This window comes from Dermochelys coriacea, chromosome 2, assembly GCF_009764565.3.
Source record: "Dermochelys coriacea isolate rDerCor1 chromosome 2, rDerCor1.pri.v4, whole genome shotgun sequence".
NCBI lineage: Eukaryota > Metazoa > Chordata > Testudines > Dermochelyidae > Dermochelys > Dermochelys coriacea.
This window is the reverse complement of record NC_050069.1, coordinates 331,068-350,110: the sequence shown is the minus strand read 5'-3', so window position 1 is coordinate 350,110 and position 19,043 is coordinate 331,068. Positions and strand designations below refer to the sequence as shown.

The 19,043-nt window shown below is 47.9% G+C and overlaps 1 protein-coding gene and 1 long non-coding RNA gene across 2 annotated transcripts in view; one reads left to right on the top strand and one right to left on the bottom strand.

Annotated features, from left to right (window-relative positions):
* Window positions 1-6,708: 6,708 nt before the first annotated feature.
* LOC122458562 lies at window positions 6,709-17,600 on the bottom strand. Its single transcript, XR_006278607.1, has 3 exons — window positions 17,589-17,600; window positions 17,474-17,475; window positions 6,709-6,918 (listed from the first exon to the last, which is right to left on the bottom strand). It is a non-coding gene; the product is annotated as an uncharacterized LOC122458562 (long non-coding RNA).
* FAM83H (family with sequence similarity 83 member H) overlaps window positions 8,782-19,043 on the top strand; it is a 55,748-nt gene continuing 45,486 nt past the window's right edge. The window contains exon 1 of the mRNA XM_038391166.2: window positions 8,782-9,040. The gene's annotated coding sequence lies outside the window, so the exon portion shown is untranslated. The remainder of the gene's footprint in view (window positions 9,041-19,043) is intronic.

Here is a 19,043-nt window from a genome sequence, read left to right as displayed (position 1 = left end):
AATTACCTTACCAAAGTCTAAGTATATTACATCAACATTACTTTTATCAACCAAACTTGTAATCTGATCAAAAAAAGATATCAAGTTAGTTTGATGGTCCATTTTCCATAAACCCATGTATCAGCTGCTTCGTTTTCTTGCCATGGATCAAGGTCTTTAATTAATCCGGTCATTCCGTTTGCTTTTTTTTTTAAATGGCTCACTAGCTTTCATAGAATCATAGAATCATAGAATATCAGGGTTGGAAGGGACCCCAGAAGGTCATCTAGTCCAACCCCCTGCTCAAAGCAGGACCAAGTCCCAGTTAAATCATCCTAGCCAGGGCTTTGTCAAGCCTGACCTTAAAAACCTCTAAGGAAGGAGATTCTACCACCTCCCTAGGTAACGCATTCCAGTGTTTCACCACCCTCTTAGTGAAAAAGTTTTTCCTAATATCCAATCTAAACCTCCCCCATTGCAACTTGAGACCATTACTCCTCGTTCTGTCATCTGCTACCATTGAGAACAGTCTAGAGCCATCCTCTTTGAAACCCCCTTTCAGGTAGTTGAAAGCAGCTATCAAATCCCCCCTCATTCTTCTCTTCTGCAGACTAAACAATCCCAGCTCCCTCAGCCTCTCCTCATAAGTCATGTGCTCTAGACCCCTAATCATTTTTGTTGCCCTTCGCTGTACTCTTTCCAATTTATCCACATCCTTCTTGTAGTGTGGGGCCCAAAACTGGACACAGTACTCCAGATGAGGCCTCACCAGTGTCGAATAGAGGGGAACGATCACGTCCCTCGATCTGCTCGCTATGCCCCTACTTATACATCCCAAAATGCCATTGGCCTTCTTGGCAACAAGGGCACACTGCTGACTCATATCCAGCTTCTCGTCCACTGTCACCCCTAGGTCCTTTTCCGCAGAACTGCTGCCGAGCCATTCGGTCCCTAGTCTGTAGCGGTGCATTGGATTCTTCCATCCTAAGTGCAGGACCCTGCACTTATCCTTATTGAACCTCATTAGATTTCTTTTGGCCCAATCCTCCAATTTGTCTAGGTCCTTCTGTATCCTATCCCTCCCCTCCAGCGTATCTACCACTCCTCCCAGTTTAGTATCATCCGCAAATTTGCTGAGAGTGCAATCCACACCATCCTCCAGATCATTTATGAAGATATTGAACAAAACGGGCCCCAGGACCGACCCCTGGGGCACTCCACTTGACACCGGCTGCCAACTAGACATGGAGCCATTGATCACTACCCGTTGAGCCCGACAATCTAGCCAGCTTTCTACCCACCTTATAGTGCATTCATCCGGCCCATACTTCCTTAACTTGCTGACAAGAATGCTGTGGGAGACCGTGTCAAAAGCTTTGCTAAAGTCAAGAAACAATACATCCACTGCTTTCCCTTCATCCACAGAACCAGTAATCTCATCATAAAAGGCGATTAGATTAGTCAGGCATGACCTTCCCTTGGTGAATCCATGCTGACTGTTCCTGATCACTTTCCTCTCCTCTAAGTGCTTCAGGATTGATTCTTTGAGGACCTGCTCCATGATTTTTCCAGGGACTGAGGTGAGGCTGACTGGCCTGTAGTTCCCAGGATCCTCCTTCTTCCCTTTTTTAAAGATGGGCACTACATTAGCCTTTTTCCAGTCATCCGGGACTTCCCCCGTTCGCCACGAGTTTTCAAAGATAATGGCCAAGGGCTCTGCAATCACAGCCGCCAATTCCTTCAGCACTCTCGGATGCAATTCGTCTGGCCCCATGGACTTGTGCACGTCCAGCTTTTCTAAATAGTCCCTAACCACCTCTATCTCTACAGAGGGCTGGCCATCTCTTCCCCATTTTGTGATGCCCAGCACAGCAGTCTGGGAGCTGACCTTGTTAGTGAAAACAGAGGCAAAAAAAGCATTGAGTACATTAGCTTTTTCCACATCCTCTGTCACTAGCTTGCCTCCCTCATTCAGTAAGGGGCCCACACTTTCCTTGGCTTTCTTCTTGTTGCCAACATACCTGAAGAAACCCTTCTTGTTACTCTTGACATCTCTTGCTAGCTGCAGCTCCAGGTGCGATTTGGCCCTCCTGATATCTTTCCTACATGCCCGAGCAATATTTTTATACTCTTCCCTGGTCATATGTCCAACCTTCCACTTCTTGTAAGCTTCTTTTTTATGTTTAAGATCCGCTAGGATTTCACCATTAAGCCAAGCTGGTCACCTGCCATATTTACTATTCTTTCGACTCATCGGGATGGTTTGTCCCTGTAACCTCAACAGGGATTCCTTGAAATACAGCCAGCTCTCCTGGACTCCCTTCCCTTTCATGTTAGTCCCCCAGGGGATCCTGGCCATCTGTTCCCTGAGGGAGTCAAAGTCTGCTTTCCTGAAGTCCAGGGTCCGTATCCTGCTGCTTACCTTTCTTCCCTGCGTCAGGATCCTGAACTCAACCAACTCATGGTCACTGCCTCCCAGATTCCCATCCACTTTTGCTTCCCCCACTAATTCTACCCGTCTTTCTTCCAGTCTTCTGGAACTTCCCCAGTGCTCCACAACTTATTGAAAATCATTATTAGGGTCCAGTGAGCTCCCCACCAAACTTTATTAAATCTCTTGGATTCAAGTTATCTGGACCTGCTGATTTTAAAATGTCTGACTTTAATAGCTTTAGTTTAACATCCTCCAGATATACTGGAATGGAAAAGTGTTACCATCATCATATGGTGAGACTGTCTAATCTGTTTCTTCCCCCAAAACAGAACAGAAATATTTATTGAACACGTTTGCCTTTTCTGCATTGATAATTCTACCATTTCCATCTAGTAATGGACCAATACCTTTATTTTTGTTCCCAATAGATGTAAGCAGGGTCTGAATGAATGCTTCCCTCACAGCATGAGAGTGAAAGACTCTGGGTGTGGCTATGTAAATACAGTTTGCTTCTGCTTTGCTTAGATGTTCAGCAGATGGAGCTGTATTTTGCTCATTGTAATCAACTTGGCTGGTATTGGGTCACAAATCACGTTAGTACTGAATGCAGGGATAGTGAAATGGTGTTATCAATGTTGTAATTATTGTGGGAATGCAGGGAAGCAGGACTGTACTTATCCTGTTCCAATTGGGCGGTGGGGAGGGGGGATCACCGTTAGCAGAGAGGACCTCATGGAGCCAAGGGTTCGACTGCCAAAACCTTGTGAAAGTAAGAGGGATGGGGACAGGATTCCTGGTCAGGAGGCTGTATTTCCTTCTCCCCCCCCCCCCGGATCCTCTCTAGACTGGTTTAACCTGTTCTTCCCACAACCTTAATTCACCCCCTATATACATATGCATTCTGATAAAGTCTTTAATGATCTGATCACATATTATCTGAAATGGGCCACTCTCATTACCACTACAAAAGTGATTTTTCCTCACTTGTTATCCTACTGTTAATTGAATTGTATAGTTAAACTGACCTCCCACTTGGTAAGGCAACTCCCATCTTTTCATGTGCTGTGTATTTATATCTGCTACTGTATTTTGCACTCCATGCATCTGATGAAGTGGTTTCTAGCCCACAAAAGCTTATGCCCAGATAAATTTGTTAGTCTCTAAGGTGCGTTGTTTTTACTAATACAAACTAACACAGCTACCACTCTGAAACCTATTTTCCCATAAGAGCCCTGTCTCAATCCGTGCATAGGATAGATGGTGCTCTGGGAGTGAATTGGAGTTGTGTAGTGAAGGAGGCTGTTGTCTGCTGGACCCTTGCCTCATTTGTTGCAGAAGCTGGAAGATGTGTAGTGAACAAGGCAGGAGTTTGCAGGAAAAGAAGAGGGTTGTATGACTAATGCAACTGAATGACACCTGGAAAACTGGATTCTGTCCCTGTCACTTACATACATTCCTGTGTGATGGTGGACAAGTCATTTAAACCAAACTTTTCACAAGTGGCTACTAATTGTATGTTCCTCATTTTTTGGGCACAGCAACTTAAATAAATATTACATATTTTTGGGGCTATAGGGCAAGAATCACTATATAGCCCAGTGGTTAGGGCACTTATGTAGGAAGCAGGAGACCCAGGTTCCAGTCCCCATATACCAAGTAATAATTATTTATACACAGTGGAGAAGCTTCAACAGAAGAGATTTCTGCTCCAGAGTACTCACTAACCCTGTGATTAGGACACTTTCCTGAGAGGTGGGAAACTCAAGTCCCTGCTTCACATGAGGCAGAGGGGGTGGGTTTGAACCTGAGGTCTCCTACAACCTGGATGAGTGCTCTGATAAGTGGATTAAAAGTTATGGGGGTTGGGGAAGGACACCTCTATCTTTCACAAAAGCACACTAATCTGGTTTAGGAACCTAGCTTCAGGAGAGGGTTAACAATTCCAAGTTAAGGGAGGCACTTCCCTTTGGCCTGACTTTAGGTACCTAAGCCCCTTAGGTCACTGGTTTTCAAACTTTTTTTCTTGCGACCCAATTGAAGAAAATTCATAGAATCATAGAAGATTAGGGTTGGAAGAGACCTCAGGAGGTCATCTAGTCCAACCCCCTGCTCAAAGCAGGACCAATCCCCAACTAGATTAATAGATTCATAGATAGATTCATAGATACTAAGGTCAGAAGGGACCATTCTGATCATCTAGTCCGACCTCCTGCACAATGCAGGCCACAGAATCTCACCCACCTACTCCTATGAAAAACTTCACCTATGTCTGAGCTATTGAAGTCCTTAAATCATGGTTTAAAGACTTCAAGGAGCAGAGAAGCCTCCCTCAAGTCAACCATGCCCCATGCTACAGAGGAAGGTGAAAAACCTCCAAGGCCTCTCCAATCTGCCCTGGAGGAAAATTCCTTCCCGACCCCAAATATGGCAATCAGCTAAACCCTGAGCATATGGGCAAGATTCACCAGCCAACTAAATCATCCCAGCCAGGGCTTTGTCAAGCGAGGCCTTAAAAACCTCTGAGGATGGAGATTCCACAACCTCCCTAGGTAACCCAGTCCAGTGCTTCACCACCCTCCTAGTGAAATAGTGTTTCCTAATATCCAACCAAGACCTCCCCCACTGCAATTTGAAACCATTGCTCCTTGTTCTGTCATCTGCCACCACTGAGAACAGTTGAGCTCCATCCTCTTTGGAACCCCCTTTCAGGTAGTTGAAGGCTGCTATCAAATTCTCCTTCACTCTTCTCTTCTGCAGATAAACAAGCCCAGTTCCCTCAGCCTCTCCTCATAAGTCGTGTGCCCCAACCCCTAATCATTTTCATTGCCCTCCACTGGATTCTCTCCAATTTGTCCACATCCTTTCTGTAGTGGGGAGGCCCAAAACTGGATCCAATACTCCAGATGTGGCCTCACCAATGCTGAATAGAGGGGAATAATCACTTCCCTCAATCTGCTGACAATGCTCCTACTAATGCAGCCCAATATGCTGTTAGCCTTCTTGGCAACAAGGGCACACTGCTGACTCATATCCAGCTTCTCGTCCACTGTAATTCCCAGGTCCTTTTCTGCAGAACTGCTGCTTAGCCAGTCGGTCCCTATTCTGTAGCAGTGCATGCAATTCTTCCGTCCTAAGTGCAGGACTCTACACTTGTCCTTGTTGAACCTCATCAGATTTCTTTTGCCCCAATCCTCCAATTTGTCTAGATCACTCTGGACCCTATTCCTACCCTCCAGCTTATCTACCTTTCCCCCCAGTTTAGTGTCATCTGTGAACTTGCTGAGGGTGCAATCTATCCCATCATCCAGATCATTAATGAAGATGTTGAACAAAACTGGCCCCAGCATCGACCCCTCAGGCACTCGGCTTGGTGCCAACTAGACATCGAGCAGTTGATCACTACCCGTTGAGCCCGACAATCTAGCCAGCATAGTCCATTCATCCAATCCATACTTTTTAAACTTGCTGGCAAGAATATTGTGGGAGACTGTATCAAAAGCTTTGCTAAAATCAAGGTAGATCACATCCACCACTTTCCCCATAGCCACAGTGCCAGTTATCTCATCATAGAAGGCAATCAGGTTGGTCAGGCATGACTTGCCCTTGATGAATCCATGTTTACTGTTCCTTATCACCTTCCTGTCCTCCAAGTGCTTCAAAATGGTTACCCTGAGGATCCGCTCCATGATTTTACCAGGGACTGAGGTGAGGCTGACCGGTCTGTAGTTCCCCGGGTTCTCCTTCTTCCTTTTTAAAAGATTGTTGATGCCCGTGACTCAAGGGAGCTGGGGATGAGGGGTTTAGGGGTGTGGGAGGGGCTCAGGGCTGGGACAGAGGGTTGGGGTGTGGGAGTGAGGGCTGCGGGGTGGGGCCAGGAATGAGGGGTTCATGGTGTGGGGGGGCCTCAGGGATGGTGCAGAGGGTTGGAGTGCATGAGGGGGTGAGGGTTCTGGGCTGGGGTGCAGGCTGTGGAGTGGGGCCACGGATGAGGGATTTGGGGTGCAGGAAGGGGCTCCAGGTTGGGGGGGCTCAGGGCTGAGGCAGGGGGTTGGGGCACGGGGTTGGGGGACAGGCTTACCTCAGGCGGCTCCCGGTCAACGGCGCAGCAGGGGTGCTGAGGCAGGCTTTCTGCCTGTCCTGGCACCGCGGACTGCGCTGTGCCCTGGAAGTGGCCAGCAGCAGGTCTGGCTCCTAGGCGGAGGCACTCAAGCAGCTCTGCGTGGCTCTCGTCCACAGGCGCAGCCCCCACAGCTCCCATTGGCTGGGAACCGGCCAATAGTAGTGCAGAACCAGTGCTTGGGGTGGGGGTAGCGCACAGAGCCCCGTGTCTCCCTCCCACCTAGGAGCTGGACTTGCTGCTGGCCACAGCTTCAGAACAGGTATGGACTAGCCTGCCTTACCCGGGCAGCACCGCCAATGGGACTTTTAATGGCCCAGTTGGCTGTGCTGACAAGAGCTGTCGTGACCCAGTACCAGGTTGCAACTCGCAGTTTGAAAACCACTGCCTTAGGTCACACCATTCTCCTTGGCATTTCCTACTGGCTAGCTTAGACAGTTCCCTACTCAGCATGCTGGCTTTTGGGAATCCTATTCTTAGGCCACCACCTCTCATGCTGACTGATATTGTCTCCTTGTTCTCCCACATCCATCTGTTTCCCCTTGTCTTTTACTTACATTGCAAACTCTCTGAGGCATGGACTGTCTTTTTGTTCTGTGTTTGTACAGCACCTAGCACAATGGGGTCCTGGTCCATGACTGGGGCTCCTAGGCACTACAATAATAGGCTCCTAACTTTCCCCAAGCATTGTATAAGGCACCTAACTCAGAGTTGGAAATTCCACTGGATGGCAGGGAGCCAAGTCCCCTTGTGAATCTTACCCTAAGCACTGTCCTAGATTTTTTCTCCCACTTACTATAGCTAGGGTCTTGTCCTGTCCTATCTGTCTCTATGCAATTTTTAGTCCAGTTCAATGAGATTTTATTCACATGACAGGTCTCTGTCAAGGCGAGGGGTGTGTGTGGGGTACGATGTGTGGACTATAGTCCCTTGTGTCCATTTGTCAGAGAAAACACTGCAAGCCTCCCCCGCATCAGAGAGACTTCCCTGTGTTTGTCAGGAATTGGGTTACCAAGGTGAGTCAGCTCACAGCTTCCCTTATTGGAGCTGCCTCCTGAGCCACTCCCTCTGCTGCAGTCCTGGGCACCACCCTTTGCACAACCAGTCACAGCTGTTGCCAAGCTTAATAAGGTAGAACATGAAAGACAAAATAACAGGCAGCTGCCCCACCCTCAACAGAGGAAAATTTCACTTTGTTAACCCTTTGTGATCTGGACTGGAATCTTTTGCCCAGCCACTTCCTTTTACTTAGGCAGAAGCCAGCTCCCTCACCTTAAACCCTCTACTCTGGAGCATGCTGCATTTTTCTTCTCAGCCTTTTTGTCATTCCCTGGCTCTGATTGGGGAGGTTGGGGGTATGCACACAGTTTGGGTGTGGGGTAACCCCTGTGGGAATGATTATTAGTAGCACTACTGTCATGCTGAAGGCTCCCACCACTTGAATTGTGTTGTGCACTGCTCAGGTAGGTAGTGAGACATAGGTTCATCCCCCAAACAGCTCACATTCTGAGTGCCAATTTGTAAACCAATAACCTCCAGGTAGATGCAGTTTCTCAGTGTGGCAAATTTCCAGGTCTCTCCATTGCAAAGGGGTTTGCCAGCCCACAATGACAGCTGCACTGGGTCCTGGCAGCTGTGCTGGGTGCAGATAATGGCAGCATTTTAGCTCTCTAAGTGGAATCTAGGTGGGTATTTATGGCCCTTACTGTGTGGGCTTGATGTCACAGTTATTGTATCCTAGTCTACTCACCCATCACTTGGAGGTCTGTGGGTTTAAGAGGTGTCAAAGTGAGTATAGGCCCCTCAGGGCTTGAACGTTTTTGTTGCAACTTTGCCAACATGAGCCTATGCTAGTGAAGACCAAAAAGCTAGAAATCATCTTTGAAACTAACTCGAATGAAGAAAAGGAGTACTTGTGGCACCTTAGAGACTAACAAATTTGTTAGTCTCTAAGGTGCCACAAGTACTCCTTTTCTTTTTGCGAATACAGACTAACACGGCTGCTACTCTGTAACTCGAATGAGTGGCCAGCTGCTGCTAAATACAAGCTACCCTGTCACACTGTGGGGGACACTGGGCCTGGTCAGACCTCACCGTTGGTCATCTGCTGAGGGAAAGGACTGTGAACACTCCCGAATGGAGCTGTGCAAGGCTCAGTCAGGGCATATCTAAATCACTTTTTCACTCTGTGAAGTGTTGAATTTCAGAATCCCTGGGAGTTGTTTTCTCCCTTCCTGCAGGAGGAGACCTGAGCGACAGGCTGCAGGGAAGACAGGAAGGGAGAGGCAGAGAGCCTGTAGCTCAGGAATGCGCTGCCCTTATCTCTCACTCTCCTGCAATCCCGGGGAATAACTCTCCAGAGTTTGTGCCTTGCTCGCTCGCTTACTCACCCTCTGCCCTGGGTGGAGCTTCACTCTGGCCTGTCTGAGGTGAATCAGGCTTCAGGCACGTCAGGGGGAGAGGCAGAGGCCAGAGCGAGACCCACCACCTGCACTGGCTCACCTGGGAAGGTAGGAAAAGTTTAGGCTTCCTAAATTGCTTAGTCTGAGGGTCTCAGGGGACTCACTGGCGCTCTGGCCCTGGAGTGAGCAAGCCAAAGGCTGCAGGTGAGGGGGAGCTTGGGAACCAGGGACTCTCCCAGTTCGCAGTGGGGTGCGTTGCCTCAGGCGGCGGCTAACAGCCATTCTCCCACAGTTTATGAAGTACTAATCGGTGGGGACGGGGGAGCCCAGGAGCGGAGGCAATCTCAGCAGGGGAAGATCCTAGCAGACTGGCTGGGAAGAAAAGGGGATCGCAACAGAGACTAATCAAAAATGATTGTTGGGGGAAAGAGGGTCCCTCTAAAGACTAGATGGCGGGGAGGGCGTTGCGGAGGGAAGCTGTTCTCATCTGCTCCCCAACCCCTGGGGTAGGATTCTTCCTTGCAGCTTTTTTCAGGTCTCTGTCCAGTCTTCTGAATGCCCCAAGGAAAGTAACTTTTCTGATTGCACCTGGGAGGGGATCCACAACCCAATGGAAGCTGCATGCATGTGACTCGCCCCTCAGAGGGGCACCTGCAGAATATCTGTGTAATTTGACGGGAAATGCTGCACGGGGAGGTTCTGCTCAGAACATTAAGATGAAAAAGACTAACTGGGTTACACGACTGGAAAGGGGAGGAGGTAAGGTGGGCAGGGACAAAGAAACAGTTGCTGCTACCCTCTGCTTCTTTGCCTGCCCTGGCCTCCCTCCATATGCACACATACACACACATGCAGAGAAACACGTACATGCACTTTCCCTTGCTTTCCTCTGCAGATGGAAACCCTTATCTTTCCTATGACAGAACTTGACTATGTGTGTAGAGAGAACAGGAGTACTTGTGGCACCTTAGAGACTAACGAATTTATTAGAGGATAAGCTTTTGTGGGCTACAGCCCACTTCATCGGATGCACTGAATGGAACATATAATAAGATATGTATGTGTGTATATATATATATATATATATATATATATACACACACACACACAGAGAGAAGGTGGAAGTTACTATACAAGTTCTATTGTGTGTGTGTGTGTGTGTGTGTGTGTGTATACAATCTTACTATATGTTCCATTCTATGCATCTGATGAAGTGAGCTGTAGCCCACAAAAGCTTATGCTCTAATAAATTTGTTAGTCTCTAAGGTGCCACAAGTACTCCTGTTCCTTTTGCAGATACAGACTAACCCTGCTGCTACTCTGAAACCTGTGCAGAGAAAGGGGAAGACCCAGTGCTTAATTTGTAATGAAAGAGTGGCCTGGGCTCAAGCAATTTTTTTACATTCATAACTGATGCAGCAAGCCCAGAGGTGCCAGGGCTATGAACTGCCAAGTTTAGAGGTGCTGGGGCTCAGCCCTGGCACGAGTCAAGCACTGGGAAGGCCTCATCTCCCAGGCACTCAGAAATGGTTCTGGTGAATGAAATGCAATTCAGCACTGGGCTGGCTTCAGACTGGGATTCTCTGTATTGCTGGGGCAATCCTGGAAATGGGGACTTGAAGGAAGAATGGTCTCTTTGGCAGGGGTGGGCAAACTATGGCCCAGGGGCCACATCCGGCCCTTCAGTCATTTTAATCCAGCCCTCGAGTTCCAGCCAAGGAGTGGGGTTGGGGGCTTGCCCCGCTCTGCACGTGCCATGACTCTGCGCAGCTTCTGGAAGCAGCAGCATGTCCTCCCTCCAGCTCCTACATGTAGGGGCAGCTAGGGGCTTCATGCTGCCCCTGCCCCAAGCGCTGCCTCTGCAGCTCCCATTGGCCAGGAACCATAACCAATGGGAACTGCAGGGGCAGTGCCTGCAGATGGGGGAGCACGCAGAGCTGCCTTGCTGTGCATCTGCATAGGAGTCAGAGGGGACATGCTGGTGCTTCCGGGAGCTGCTTGAGGTAAGCGCCATCTGGAGCCTGCACCACTGACCCCCTCCTACACCCCAACCCCCTGCTCTGATCCCCCTCCCACCCTCTGAACTGCTCGGTCCCAGCCTGGAGCACCCTCCTGCAAACCCAACACCTTATCCCCAGCCCCACCCCAGAGCCCGCACCCCCAGCCAGAGCCTGCTCCCCCCAACACACCCCCTGCCCCATCCCAGAGCCCCCTCCTTCACCCTGAACTCCTAATTTCTGGCCCCATCCGAGAGCCCACGCCCCCCATTTGTAGCCCTCACCCCCTCCGCACCCCAACCCCCAATCCTGTGAGCACTCATGGCCTGCCAAACAATTTTCATACCCAGATGTGGCTCTTAGGCCAAAAAGCTTGCCCACCCCTGGTCTATGGTGACTTGATTTCATAGAATCATAGAATATCAGGGTTGGAAGGGACCTCAGGAGGTCATCTAGTCCAATCCCCTGCCCAAAGCAGGACCAATCCCCAACTAAATCATCCCAACCAGGGCTTTGTCAAGCCAGGCCTTAAAAACCCCTAAGGATGGAGATTCCACAACCTCCCTAGGTAACCAAGTCCAGTGCTTCACCACCCTCCTAGTGAAATAGTGTTTCCTAATATCCAACCTAGACCTCCCCCACTGCAATTTGAGACCATTGCTCCTTGTTCCGTCATCTGCCACCACTGAGAACAGTCTAGATCCATCCTCTTTGGAACCCCCTTTCAGGTAGTTGAAAGCAGCTATCAAATCCCCCCTCATTCTTCTCTTCTGCAGACTAAACAATCCCAGTTCCCTCAGCCTCTCCTCATAAGTCATGTGTTCCAGTCCTCTAATCATTTTTGTTGCCCTCCACTGGACGTTTTCCAATTTTTTCACATCCTTCTTGTCGTGAGGGGCCCAAAACTGGACACAATACTCCAGATGAGTCCTCACCAATGTCGAATAGAGGGGAACAATCACGTCCCTCGATCTGCTGGCAATGCCCCTACTTATACATCCCAAAATGCCATTGGCCTTCTTGGCAACAAGGGCACACTGTTGACTCACATCCAGCTTCTCGTCCACTGTAATTCCCAGGTCCTTTTCTGCAGAACTGCTGCCTAGCCCTTCGGTCCCTAGTCTGTAGCAGTGCATGGGATTCTTCCGTCCTAAATGCAGGACTCTGCACTTGTCCTTGTTGAACCTGATCAGATTTCTTTTGGCCCAATCCTCTCATTTGTCTAGGTCCCTCTGTATCCTATCCCTACCCTCCAGCATATCTACCTCTCCTCCCAGTTTAGTGTCATCTGCAAATTTGCTGAGGGTGCAATCCATGCCATCCTCCAGATCATTAATGAAGATATTGAACAAAACTGGTCCATTATCTCATCATAGACAGAAATTAGGTTAGTCAGGCATGACTTGCCTTTGGTGAATCCCTGCTGACTGTTCCTGATCATTTTCCTCTCCTCTAAGTGCTTCAAAATTGATTCCTTGAGGAAATGCTCCATGATTTTTCCAGGGACTGACGGGAGGGTGACTGGCCTGTAGTTCCCTGGATCCTCCTCCTTCCCTTTTTTAAAGATGGGCACTACATTAACCTTTTTCCAGTCATAGAATCATAGAATCATAGAATATCAGGGTTGGAAGGGACCCCAGAAGGTCATCTAGTCCAACCCCCTGCTCAAAGCAGGACCAAGTCCCAGTTAAATCATCCCAGCCAGGGCTTTGTCAAGCCTGACCTTAAAAACCTCTAAGGAAGGAGATTCTACCACCTCCCTAGGTAACGCATTCCAGTGTTTCACCACCCTCTTAGTGAAAAAGTTTTTCCTAATATCCAATCTAAACCTCCCCCATTGCAACTTGAGACCATTACTCCTCGTTCTGTCATCTGCTACCATTGAGAACAGTCTAGAGCCATCCTCTTTGAAACCCCCTTTCAGGTAGTTGAAAGCAGCTATCAAATCCCCCCTCATTCTTCTCTTCTGCAGACTAAACAATCCCAGCTCCCCCAGCCTCTCCTCATAAGTCATGTGCTCTAGACCCCTAATCATTTTCGTTGCCCTTCGTTGTACTCTTTCCAATTTATCCACATCCTTCCTGTAGTGTGGGGCCCAAAACTGGACACAGTACTCCAGATGAGGCCTCACCAGTGTCGAATAGAGGGGAACGATCACGTCCCTCGATCTGCTCGCTATGCCCCTACTTATACATCCCAAAATGCCATTGGCCTTCTTGGCAACAAGGGCACACTGCTGACTCATATCCAGCTTCTCGTCCACTGTCACCCCTAGGTCCTTTTCCGCAGAACTGCTGCCGAGCCATTCGGTCCCTAGTCTCTAGTCATCCGGGACCTCCCTTGATCGCAATGAGTTTTCAAAGATAATGGGCAATGGCTCTGCAATCACATCCGCCAACTCCTTTAGCACTCTCAGTTGCAGTGCATCCGGCCCCGTGGACATGTGCTCGTCCAGCTTTTCTAAATAGTCCCGAACCACTTCTTCCTCCACAGAGGGCTGGTCACCTCCTCCCCAGGCTGTGCTGCCCAGTGCAGCAGTCTGGGAGCTGACCTTGTTTGTGAAGACAGAGGCAAAAAAAGCATTGAGTACATCAGCTTTTTCCATATCCTCTATCACTAGGTTGCCGCCCTCATTCAGTAAGGGGCCCTCACTTTCCTTGACTTTCTTCTTGTTGCTAACATACCTGAAGAAACCCTTCTTGTTACTCTTAACATCTCTTGCTAGCTGCAACTCCAAGTGTGATGTGGCCTTCCTGATTTCACTCCTGCATGCCTGAGCAATATTTTTATACTCTTCCCTGGGCATTTGTCCAATCTTCCACTGCTTGTAAGCTTCTCTTTTGTGTTTAAGATCAGTAAGGATTTCACTGTTAAGGCAAGCTGGTCGCCTGTCATATTTACTATTCTTTCTACACATCGGGATGGTTTGTTCCTGTAACCTCAATAAGGATACTTTACAATACAGCCAGCTCTCCTGGACTCCTTTCCCCCTCATTTGGTTGGAGACACCTTGTTTATAAAGGTTGCACTCAGTTTCAGATGGAATACAGACAGTAGGACAATGGAACAGACGTCTCAGGAGGTTGTGGAAGCTCCTTCACTGGAGATTTTCAAAAGGAGGCTGGATAGCCAACTGTCTTGGATGGTTTAGACCCAACACATCCTGCATCTTGGCAGGGGGTTAGACTGGATGCCCCCTTGCACTCCCTTCTAACCTTATGGTTCTATGATTCTATGTATGCATAGAGTGTGGTAAGAAGCAAAGAACCCACTGGGCAGAAAAGCTGTATCACACTTTAACCGGGGCTATGGGGGGGGGGTGTTAAACACACCTTTACCCATCCAGCCATGGGCCCAAGATAGCGTATCATCTTCTGTCTTGGGCTCTGGAGGGACTGTCATGCCCTGTCAGAGGTGGAATACTGTGATGGTATTATAAGAAGGCAACATTAACCTCATTTTGTGGCTGAAGGAGGATAACTTGTCAAAGTAGGCAGGTGATAGTATCATGCTCCATAGTCTGGTATGACTGCACCAGGGGAGAGTCCTGGCTCAGGAGACACCTGCATTCTGAGCTCCTATTTTCATGTGCTCAAAACATTCTAAACCAAAAATATCCTGCAGCTGTCCCTGGCACGTTTCTAGCCCAAATAGATATTTTGAACTTTTAGTAAAGTTCCATTTGGCAAGTTTTGCACAGTCCCATTAAGGATGGGGAGTTTTATTAGTAAACTCATATGACCCAACCCAGCTTGTAATGAAAACAGAGGCCCAGGACAACCCACAGAGGGGACCTTGTAATCAGGTTTGCTGATTTGCCATAATCTCCCCTCCCCAAATTACACCTTCTCTTGTTGCTTTCCCACCCTCTCTGTTACGAGACATCCCTCCTGTGGCTCCCTGCTATGTACAAATCCAGTGTGAGGGTCTGACTTTGTCACTTCAACCCCTTTGCTTGGCGCTGCCTGCTCCATGTATAACTTTCTGCACAGACTCTTCCACACTCTATCTACCTTAGTTTCCACTCTGTTTTCATGTGCAGAAAATAACCAGTTCTAAACATCAGGCTTTGTCCAAGTGACTTTGTGCAGGATGGATTTATCTATCCCTCACCCTCGCAGCAGATTTTTTACTTTGAGATAGGCAGGGATGACTCATTGTCTCAGTAACTACTTCAAAGGGAAGCTTAGAACATGTGACGACTTTGCTACTTTTCTCCTTGCCTTACACTGGTCTCAGAATTACCTAGATGTTCCAGCCGTCTGGCTCGCCTTCCACCCCCAAGGAGGGAATATGCCATGAGTCCCTCCTGAACAGAATGGGAAGGTAGCATTGAAAAGGGGTCCAGTAGGGTCAATCAGGCATTGAGAAGGATCCCCAATCACTGTCTTCCTGGGGTCTATCTTGTGTCCAACTGTACTCAATACATTACTAATGTGGATGTTAGAGCTTGTTAGCCTAGTTCATGGACTGAAGTGTGTATATGCACACTAGGTATGATACAGGGAACTGAATGAAATTGAGAGATTAGGTGAATTAATACATGAAAGTGAGTTCCTCACCCACTAATCATGACCTCAACAAGAGTGAAATTCCTTCTAGACCGATGCAGGCAGGTATTGCTCATTTTTTTTCACTGCATCATGCAGCACAGATGGTGACTGGCTCATGTGAAACCATTTTGTGGTAGGAATGGGACTGTATTCCAGTCAAATGCACTAACTTAGAGTGGCAAATACAGGCTGGTCAGATGCCCAGAGAGGAGGCAAGAGTGAATAACATAACACTGTCACAAGAGGGCACATACCTCAATAGAATCATAGGACTGGAAGGGACCTTGAGAGGTCATCTAGTCCAGTCCCCTGGAAGAGCCTCCACTGTAGCCCAGGCAAAGTTGTTAACCCTCAGCTCAGACTCCATTTTGCAGGCAGGCAGAAACAGAGAGAGGTCAGCAGAAAGCACAAGAAAAAACATTAAAGGAAAGAATTGCTGTGAGGGCATGGTGGAGACAACTGATGGGGCTGTGAAGGTCCAAGTGTGTCCCCAGACCAGTGTCCCTGAGCAACAAGCCAGTCCCAAACTGTTCCTTCTTATGATGGTGTCCATCCCCATGTCCTGGAAAACAGGTCCTATTTCTTCTCATTTGTGTAGAGGCAGGCATCTTGGGTCTCTGATGTGCTCCAGAATCCTTTACAAGGACTGTTGCAAAGCTTCCTTGGAAGCAGCACTATGGCCAAATCAAAGAATTCTAGGAAATGTTTGGGAACTAAAGGTGGTGGCTGAGACAACTTTCCCCTTCAAGAAGAAGTCATAAAGAGTGAGGCCTGGGTTGGATGAGCCTTTGTTGGTGGGACATAAATCTTTAGTAAAAGAAGTCGTTGCATCTAAAACCAGGCCCTGGGAGGGCTGAGCATAGATCCCAGCTCTATGGGTTGACACAGGGACAGTGAATCCATTCTTTCTGTAGCAGAGGACTAGAAAGCACTAGCAGCCCCTGAGTTGGAAAAGTCCTACCAGTCTATCATGCCCATCTTTGGGGTTGGGGGGAAGGCAGAGCATGAGTATCCACTACAGAACATTTTCTAGTGTCCTTTGGTCTCATTTTAAATTTCCACAGCAATGAGATACCCCCTTAGTCAAACCAGGCAGGTTTAATTATTTAAACCTGCCCCCATAACTCAGGTCTTCTGGCCCCTGCTTGTTTCTGTGGCTCTTCTGAACTCCCTTCAATTTGTCAGTATCTGCCTGTCATTGTGCCCAGAACTAAACATGATATTTCAGGTGCAAAAACACCAGTGCCCTAGCAAGAGACTGTTCACATGAAGCCTCTGGATATGCAGCTTCAGACTCACATTGGTCTGTTTGTTGCCACAGCCCATTGCGAACTCAGGTCTAAGTATTTGTTAACTGCATGTGTCCAGGCTGTACCTCCCTCTGCTTCCCTGCCCAGATTTCTAACCCCTGTAGGTCCTTTTGAATTATATCTCTGTCCTCATTGGGATTTGGAAGCTCCTCCTTATTGAGTAGGATCTGGGCATTTCATTGGTACCTCAAAGATCCAACAAGTCAAGGAGTTTTTTGTGAAGTCGGTTCCTCTCCACATGTTACTTGTCTCTCATGTGCTGAAAGGTTGGGGCTCTGAGAAAGGCAAGGTGTCTGATCCCAAAACATTGTGTGTGTATGTCTGTGCATGCAGGGCTGATGCTAGAAACAGGCAGAGATCACATGGAACCACCCCTTTTCCAGGGGGATTATCCCATGCACTGCTGCCTCACAGCTGTTCTTTCTGCTGGTGCATGTAGCACCAGGAAGACCTCAATGTTTGGGAGTGTCTGAGGCAGACAAGCAGGTCTAGTCAGGGAGGGGCTCAGCTGAGAGAGAGGCAGGCTGGGAATTAGCTGTGCAAGTGAAACACGTAACAACAAGCACCAGAGACACAGCACTAGGCAGGAAAATAACAGAGTGAGCCTGGAGCACTGAGACTTCAGCGGGAGCTGACATCAGGCAGTAGAATGTAAGTGAGAAAGGAATGACTCTGACCCACTTCTCCTTTTACTTAGAGCAGATTTACATTGGCATATAATCTTCAGTGATTCCAGGGGCCTCACTCCTGGGTCAGATGAGGGTAAGAGAAAAATTGAGTCCTGTGTATTTGCTACTGATTCATAGACTTAAGGCCTGATGGGCCCATTATTATTTATCTAATCTGACCTTCTGTAAACACAGGCCAGAGCGTTTCACTTAGTGATTCCTATATTGAGCCTATTATTCCTGGTTGAACTAGAACATTTATTTTAGAAAGGCATCCAGTAAGACTTCAAGTGACATAGAACATATCATGTCCCTAGAAGTTGTTCCAATGGTTCATTACCCTCCCTATTTAAAAAATGCACCTTATTTCTCATCTGAATGTATCTAGTTTCGGCTTTCTGTCATAGAGAGTTCTGCCTTTGGTTGCTCAGTTTGGAAAAGAAGCTGTCTAAGGCAGGCTTTCCAGACTAATGAATCTTGTGGTTCACAATGGGCTGAATGAGTGAGAAAAGCGTTGGGCTTAATTGAGTCACTCCCAGTTACATGAGGATGTGTGGGAGTAGAACTGGGGCCCAGCCCAGCCCAGCCCAGAGGGAAACTTCCCATAAGGCTCTTAGACTGAAAGGCCTCCCAAGGTACTAAGGGACACCTATGAACTGTACTCCTTCAAAGGAGTGGGTTCAAAGGTCTTCACTGCTTCCCTCAGCGACCAGATGGTAACAGAGGGCTCATGCTTGATCTTCTCCTCTTCCCCTGCTAGCCTCCTCTGGGTACGTACAGAAGTGGAAAGGACACTGCTTCCTGTACAGAGGTCCCCAGAAGCAGCGACCAGTCCAGCTTCTTTGGACAAGGCCACGCTGAAGGGTGGGGAAGATAGGCCTCTAGAGCTAATTGGAGAAGGATGCAAGACCTGTGGACCTGATTCTGTTGCTCTACATAAGAATGGCTATACTAGGTCAAACCAATGGTCCATCCAGCCCAATATCCTGTCTTCCGACAGTGGCTAATGCCAGCTGTCCCAGAGGGAATGAACAGAACAGGTAATCAAAAAGTGATCCATCCCCTGTCATCTACTCCCAGCTTCTGGAACATATGGTTTTGCATCCCTGCCCATCCTGGCTAAGAGCCATTGATGGACTTATCCTCCATGAACTTATCTAATTCTTTTTTGAACTCTGTTATAGTGTTGGCCTTCACAATATGGTCTGGCAAAGAGTTCCACAGATTGACTATGTGTTGTGTGAAAAGGTACTTCCTTTTGTTTGTTTAAAACCTGCTCCCTATTAATTTCATTTGGTGACCCCTAGTTCTTTTGTTATGTGAAGGAGTAAATAACATTTCCTTATTCACTTTCTTTATACCAGTCAAGATTTTACAGATCTCTGTCATATCCCCCCTTAGTCATCTCTTTTCCAAGCTGAAAAGACCTAGTCTTATTAATCTCTCTTCATATGGAAGCTTTTCATACCCCATATAATTTTTGTGGCCCTTCTCTGTACCTTTTCCAATTGCAATATATCTTTTTTGAGATGGGGAGTCCAAATTTGCACACAGTATTCAAGATGTGGGCGTACTATGGATTT